We start from the raw sequence: 7,034 nt of genomic DNA on the forward strand, positions 1-7,034 counted from the left end.
TTGCAGCTTGGAAAGGGTCTTCTGCTCCAGTGCTGAGGCCAGTACAGCACGCTAACCTCCGTTAAGTGTCACCGGAAGTTAGCCAAGTGGAGGCTAAGACAAGAGAATCACAAATTCAGCCAGCCTGGGGTACAGTGTGTGACTGCCTCAAAACACCCCCTGACACAAAAATACAACCAAGCCCAAGATTTTACAGGAAGCAAACTCAAGCAGGAGCCTGGAGAAGATGGGTTAACTTTATAGAAACAAATGGAGAAGGGCAGGTCGGTGGGCGCGCCGTGTGTGCCCTGTTCTCCTTGAGTCCCACTTCAAGGCTGATCACCTCTCCTGAGCTGTGTAGCATGTGACTGGTCACTGCTTCTCCCCAGGAATTTCCCCAGCTTACAGAGGTCTTCATGTAGGCCCTTTGCTCTGGGGTGACCATGACCTATGACTGGCTAATGGCAAGCTACACTGGCTACCCATTACCTTGCACCAACTGAAGGGACCTCTGAAGGGTCCTTCTGGTGTCAGAGCTCTTTGTGAGATGATAAGCTGAGACCTCTTCCAACAAGTCACTCACTGCCTTAGTTTGGCTTCTGGATCTCTCAAGGGTGCCTTCCTTGCCTTTTCTACATCACATCCTCCACTGAACTCTCAGCTGCTACTGTTCCAATCAAGGTCGGTTTCCAGGAAATTCAACTGAACGCAGACCTAGTGGCAAACTTACCATGGTACGAGAGCAGGCACAGATTTCCCCTACGGTGTCCTGGAGGGGACCTCTCAAAGTTGACAAATGTTTTCTCTCTCTCTCTCTCTCTCTCTCTCTCCTCTCTCTCTCTCTCTCTCTCTTTTAAAAAGATTTATTTATTTTATGTATATCAGCACACTGTAGCTGTCTTCAGACACACCAGAAGAGGGCATCAGATCCCATTACAGATGGTTGTGAGGCACCATGTGGTTGCTGGGAATTGACCTCAGAACCTCTGGAAAAGCAGTTGGTGCTCTTAACCACTGAGCCATCTCTCTAGCCCAACAAACGTTTTCTTATGTTAAGCCATAAAATTTTAATTCAGTATTTATTAAGAGACCAAAGGTTTAAAAATAAATGTCTGCCAGGAAGTAATGGCACATGTCTTTAATCCCAGTAGTTGAGAGGCAGAGGCAAGCAATCTCTGTTAGTTGGAGGCCAGCCTGGTCTACAGAGGAGTTCCAGGACAACCAGGACTGCACAGAGAAACCCTGTCTTGAAAAACAAAAAGAAATAACCAAAAAGGGGGAGGGGGGTGTAACCACATCCATCATAGGAACAGATCCAAGATTTGAAACTTTTTGGTTTTTATTAATCATTTATTTTATTTATTTAAAACTTTGGACTTAGTTTATGTGTGTGTTTGTTTCCATGTATTTATGTGCACCACACACATGCACAGTGCCTTCAGGGACCAGAAAAGGGCGTTGGAGTCCCTTGAACTAGAATTACAGACGGTTGTGAGGCATTGTGTGGGTGCGGGGAGCTGAACTTAGGTCCTCTGCAAAAGCAACAAGTGCTCTTAGCTGATTCGGCCTCTCTCTAGCCTCCCTATTATTTGTTTTAAAGAATGGAACCAAACTCCTCACTAAAGTGATTATCTGACCTCAGTCTCCCAAATTGCTGAGACAAAATCCAAGGGCCACTTAACCCTGCTGTTTATTTTTTGTTTGTTTGCTTGGTTTGGTTTTGTTGTTGTTGCTGTTGTTGTTTTTGCCATGTAGATACACTCCTTAAGAATTTATATAAGAAAAACAACACAATGTTTAAATTCAATGTAAAAGGAAATTGATTGTAACATTTATGACACTTGAAAATAAAATAATCCATGTGAGTGGAATAATCTTTGACACAGTATATTGACATCATGTGATACTTTTCTCGATACAAGCCTACTCTATTCTGTTACCGCCCAGTTTGTTACCCTCTTAAAGGACACTCAATGAACTATCTTCCTAAACGCAGTAGCAAACTATCTATGCTTTATGGTGGTTTCTTTTCTTTTCTTTTCTTTTCTTTTTCTTTTTTTTTTTTTTTTTTTTTTTTTTGGTTTTTGGAGACAGGGTTTCGAGACTGCATAGCCCTGGCTGTCCTGGAACTCACTCTGTAGACCAGGCTGGCCTCAAACTCAGAAATCCGCCTGCCTCTGCCTCCCAAGTGCTGGGATTAAAGGCGTGCGCCACCACAGCCCAGTGGTGCTTTATTTTCTTTTGCTCAGGCCTTGCTATCATCTTGCCTCAGCCATTCAGGTACTGTGGTCACCAGTATGTGCCGCCATGCCTGGTTTAAAGATCACATTAATTGTAAAAATATTTGATAAACTATAAACCAGTCACATTCCAGCATTCCCATTCTATATGCAACAGCTCTATGACTCGAGAGTGCAGGGGTTAGGGTGGGGGAGGTGAGTGCTAAGCACCCCTTGTGCCAATCCCAATGGGCTTTCTGTTGTTGCTGGTTGGTTTAGCAGCAGACCTGAGAGACTGAGGCTGTGGAGCATTTCTAGAATGCTTTGGAGACAGACAGCAAAAAAAGAATCATGTTCCTCTGCTGGGAGGTGTTGTGACTGGTGTGTGGTTCATATCTGCTGCCACATCTTCCATCCTTGAAAGGATTTGACTTCAGGGATGAGCCTGCCCCTGAGGGTGGCAGAGACAGAGACAGAAAGCTGGTTCCTCTGCATTTTTCAGCTGCTGATTGTCTAGAGCCGGCTCCCTTTTGGTTTCCTCCTGGAGCAAGGTACTCTGTTTTCTGGTGGTTTCAACCAGTTGGAGTCGGGACAACATGCTTAGTGTTGCCAAAGGACATTCTGGGCCCCAGCTACGGAAAGAGCAGGCTCTGCAGCACAGTGTGGTAGGGACAGAAGCTGGACCAGTGCAGGAGATGCCGCCAGCTGCCAGAGAGAGGCCAGACGGGCCAGGGCATAGCAGATTATGCCAAGAAGATGCCAGACCATTTCCTGGAGGGTGATGGGGGCAGAGCTGGTCTTTTTAAATTTGATTTGGTCAAGAGTCCTGTGCAGCAAGGTGATTTTTGAGATTTGTCTCTTAGGGAGATAATGCTGTTCACTAGAACAATTGGAAGCTAGAGAGGAACAGGTACAGAGGCCAATGGGAAGGGCTATGGATAGATTACAGGCAGGCCGGGCAGGGAGACAGAAAGTAGGAGCAGGAAGAGACCAGGAGTAGGAAGCCCAGCCTGATGACAAATGCCAACAACCCTAACCTGGAAAATGAAAGTAGGAAGACCAAGAGTTCAAGGCCAGCCTAAGAGTCATAGTGAGTTTAAGGCCAGGCTAAGATATATATAACCTTGGAGGAAGAAAAAGAGAGAAAGAGAGAGAGGCAGGGGAGGGAAAACAGAGAACTTGTCTGAGTTCCTGGGCTGGATGGTTAGCTGGCTTTGGGGTTGCGGGGGAAGATGAGGTCCCCACTGGGTTTCAGGCTTGGGTAGTGTGGTGATAGAAGCACACAACAGAAGTGTGTGGAAGACAGAGTTAGGTCTAGGCAAGATGTGGTATGGGGGTATCCCACCAGAAGGTCTCCAGCCTCTTTCAGATCACCATCTAGGCTTGCTTTGGGGAACTGTATTCTATAGTCCATCTTGAGGTCACTATCATAAGTCTCAGCAAATGGTGGACTTATAGTCTCCACCAGGCCAATAACATGGCATGCTTTCCTCTGAAATAACTTTATTTCCAAGTTAGGATTTCTCTGTGTAGTTCGGTCCTAACTGTCCTGGAACTAGATCTATAGACAGGACTCACAGAGGTCTGCCTGTTTCTGGCTCCTGAGTGCTAGGAATAAAGGTGTGTGCCATCACCACCTGGCTGTTTTGTTTTTTAAGATTTATTTAAGTATATTATGGCCTTATCTGCATGTACACCTGTATGCCAGAAGAGGGCATCAGATTCCATTTCAGATGGTTGTAAGCTACCATGTGGTTGCTGGGAATTGAACTCAGGACCTCTGGAAGAGCAGTCAGTGCTCTTAACCACTGAGCCATCTCTCTAGCCTCTCTTGTTTATTTTTTAAAAAGGTACTTAAAATTCATTTTTACATTTGTGTGTGTGTGTGTGTGTGTGTGTGTGTGTGTATTAACAGTACTGGAAGTCAGAAGACCATGTTTGGGAATTACTCTGTAGCTTCTAGGAATGAACTTAAGTTGTCAGCCTTGAGGGCAAGCCCCTTTATCCACAGAACCATCTCCAAAGCCCTTTTACAGCTTTTTTGAGATGAGGTTTTGCCATGTATCCCTGGCTGGTTTGATTTCACTCTATAGACCAGGCCAGACTCAAACTTGCAATCCTCCTGCATCTGCTTCCTGAGTCCTAGAACAACAGGACAAATTGCCTAACTCTCTTAGAATCTGAATTGTAGTTAGTTCACCCCCAACCTGGAGCTTGTTTTTGTCTGTCCTCCCTAACAAATGCCCAAGCAAGGGCTTGTATGAAGGAAGTGCATCTGTGACTCATGTAAGAAGGGAAACTTGGGGACAGAACCCCAGTAGTATATTCCAGATGGCCATTCCATCCCACTCAAAGCTCATGGGCTCCTTCTAAGGAGGAGTGCCCGAACCTCGGAACAGTATTGGGTGGAAGGAAGGCAGAGTTATGAGCACCTTAGGCAGGATGTGCACCTCACTTCTCTGAGTTGCCCATGTGAAGACCCAGCACCTACAGACACCTCAGATGACAGCACTGGACACTCCAGGCCAGGAGATGGGAAGCACCTGCTCCTCATTTTCAGATGAAGGCTGTTGGTACACACGGAGTCCAAACCCAGAGTGGAAAGGCCCCACAGTGGAAGGAGAGTAGGGCAGGAGAGGCAAGGTCCAGGGCTGATGCCTAGTGTCCACCTGGAAAGGCCTGCCTTGGGCTGGCTCCTGGAAGGCTATACCCATCATCCTCATGAAGTTCTGATGACTGTGCTTTTTTCCTCTGTTCCAGAAGAATAGCTACATCACAGCCTTCTGGTGCATTCTTTTAGGCTCACAACAGTCACTGGCAGTTTCTGTTGCTGAAGACCAAAAGCCCCTAATGAATGGTTAGGTTGCAGGCAAAGGCTGTGGACAGAGCTCAGGGGGAGCCTGCTATTAGCATAAATGAGGCTGGGGGTTCCATCTCCAACATTAAAAAATAAACTACTAGAGAACAGATCAAGGGCTGGAGAGATGGATCAGAGGTTAAGAGCACGAACTGCTCTTCTAAAGGACCTGAGTTCAATTCCCAGCAACCACATGGTGGGTCATAACCATCTATAATGAGATCTTGTGCCCTCTTCTGGCCTGCAGACATACAGGCAGGGAGAACACTGTATATATACTAAAGATTTATTTATTTATTTTATTATGAGTACACTGTAGCTGTCTTCAGACACACCAGAAGAGGGCATCAGATCCCATTACAGATGGTTGTGAGCCACCATGTGGTTGCTGGGATTTGAACTCAGGACCTCTGGAAGAGCAGTCAGTGCTCTTAACCACTGAGCCATCTCTCCAGTCCCCTGTATACATACTAAATAAATAATTTTTTTAAAAAGAAGAGAGAGAATAGATCAAATAAAATGTCTTCCTAAGGCATCTCTCCTTTTTGTTTCTAAATTATTTGTGTATTTACTTTTGAGATGTAGACCTCACAAGGTCATAGGCTTGTCTTGGACTCCCACACTTCAGCTTCCTGAGTATCTGAGACCTCAGACAGTGACATTTCATGAAAGGTCACATTGTAAAACTAGAGGCAGAGCTTGCCTCTTTTTTTTTTTTTTAATTTATTTATTTATTTATTTATTTTTGAGGCAGAGTTTCTCTTTTAGCCCTGGCTGTCCTGGAACTCACTCTGTAGACCAGGCTGGCCTCAAACTCTGAAATCTGCCTCCCTCTGCCTCCCAAGTGCTGGGATTAAAGGCGCTTGCCTCCTTTTATCTTTTCATTTCATTTTGAAACAGTGTCTTTCTATGTCACTCTAGCTCTTCTGGAATCCACTCTGTAGACCAGGCTGGCCTGGAACTCACAGAGGTCTGCCTGCTCTGCCTCCTGAGAATCATAGCATGCCCCATTGTCCTGGTTGGTTTTCTTTTTCTTCTTCTCCTTTTCCCCCTCCCCCCCTCCTCTTCTTCCTTCTTTTCAACCTGATACAAGCTAGTCCTTTGAGAAGAGGGAACCTAAACTGAGAAAACGTCCTACCCCAATTGCCCTGTGGACAAGCCTGTAGGGGCATTTTCTTGATTAAGGATTAACGTGGGAGACCCAGTCCACTATGAGTGGCCCTGCCCTTAAGCAGGTGGTCCTGAGTTGTATAGGAAAGCAGGCCAACACCTTCATTCCAGAACTCAGGAGGCAGGTAGAGCTCTGTTAACCTAATTTGCATAGTGAGTTCCAAGATAGCCGGGCTACACAGAGACCCTGCCTTTAAAAACAAAACAAACAAACCAAAAAGCAGAGGTGAGGGTGGGGGTATCAAGCCAGGAAGAGAGGCAAACAATAAACTGCACCCCTTCATGTCCTCTACAGTTTAGTTCCTACCTTCAGGTCCCTGTCTGGATCTCTTGCACTGACTACCGTCAATTATGGACTGTGATATGGAAATGTAACAAAATAACCCCGCTGGAGAGATGGCTCATCAATTAAGAGCACTGACTGCTCTTCCTAAGGTCCTGAGTTCCATTCCCAGCAACCACTTGGTGGCTCACAACTATCTGTAATGGGATCCAATGCCGTGTGCCTGGAGACAGCTACAGTGTACTCGTCATATATATAAAATAAATCTTAAAAAATATATATATTAAAAAAAACAAGCCAGGCAGTGGTGGTGCACGCCTTTAATCCCAGCACTTGGAAGGCAGAGGCAGGCAGATTTCTGAGTTCGAGGCCAGCCTGGTCTACAGAGTGAGTTCCAGGACAGCCAGAGATACACAGAGAAACCCTGTCTCAAAAAAACCAAAAACAATAAATAAATAAATAAATAAATAAATAAACCCTTTCCTTCCCAAATTGTTTTAGTTGTGGTGTTTTGTCACAGTAATAT

The sequence above is a fragment of the Grammomys surdaster genome, unplaced genomic scaffold, assembly GCF_004785775.1.
Source record: "Grammomys surdaster isolate TR1022 unplaced genomic scaffold, NIH_TR_1.0 100, whole genome shotgun sequence".
Classification (NCBI taxonomy): Eukaryota; Metazoa; Chordata; class Mammalia; order Rodentia; family Muridae; genus Grammomys; species Grammomys surdaster.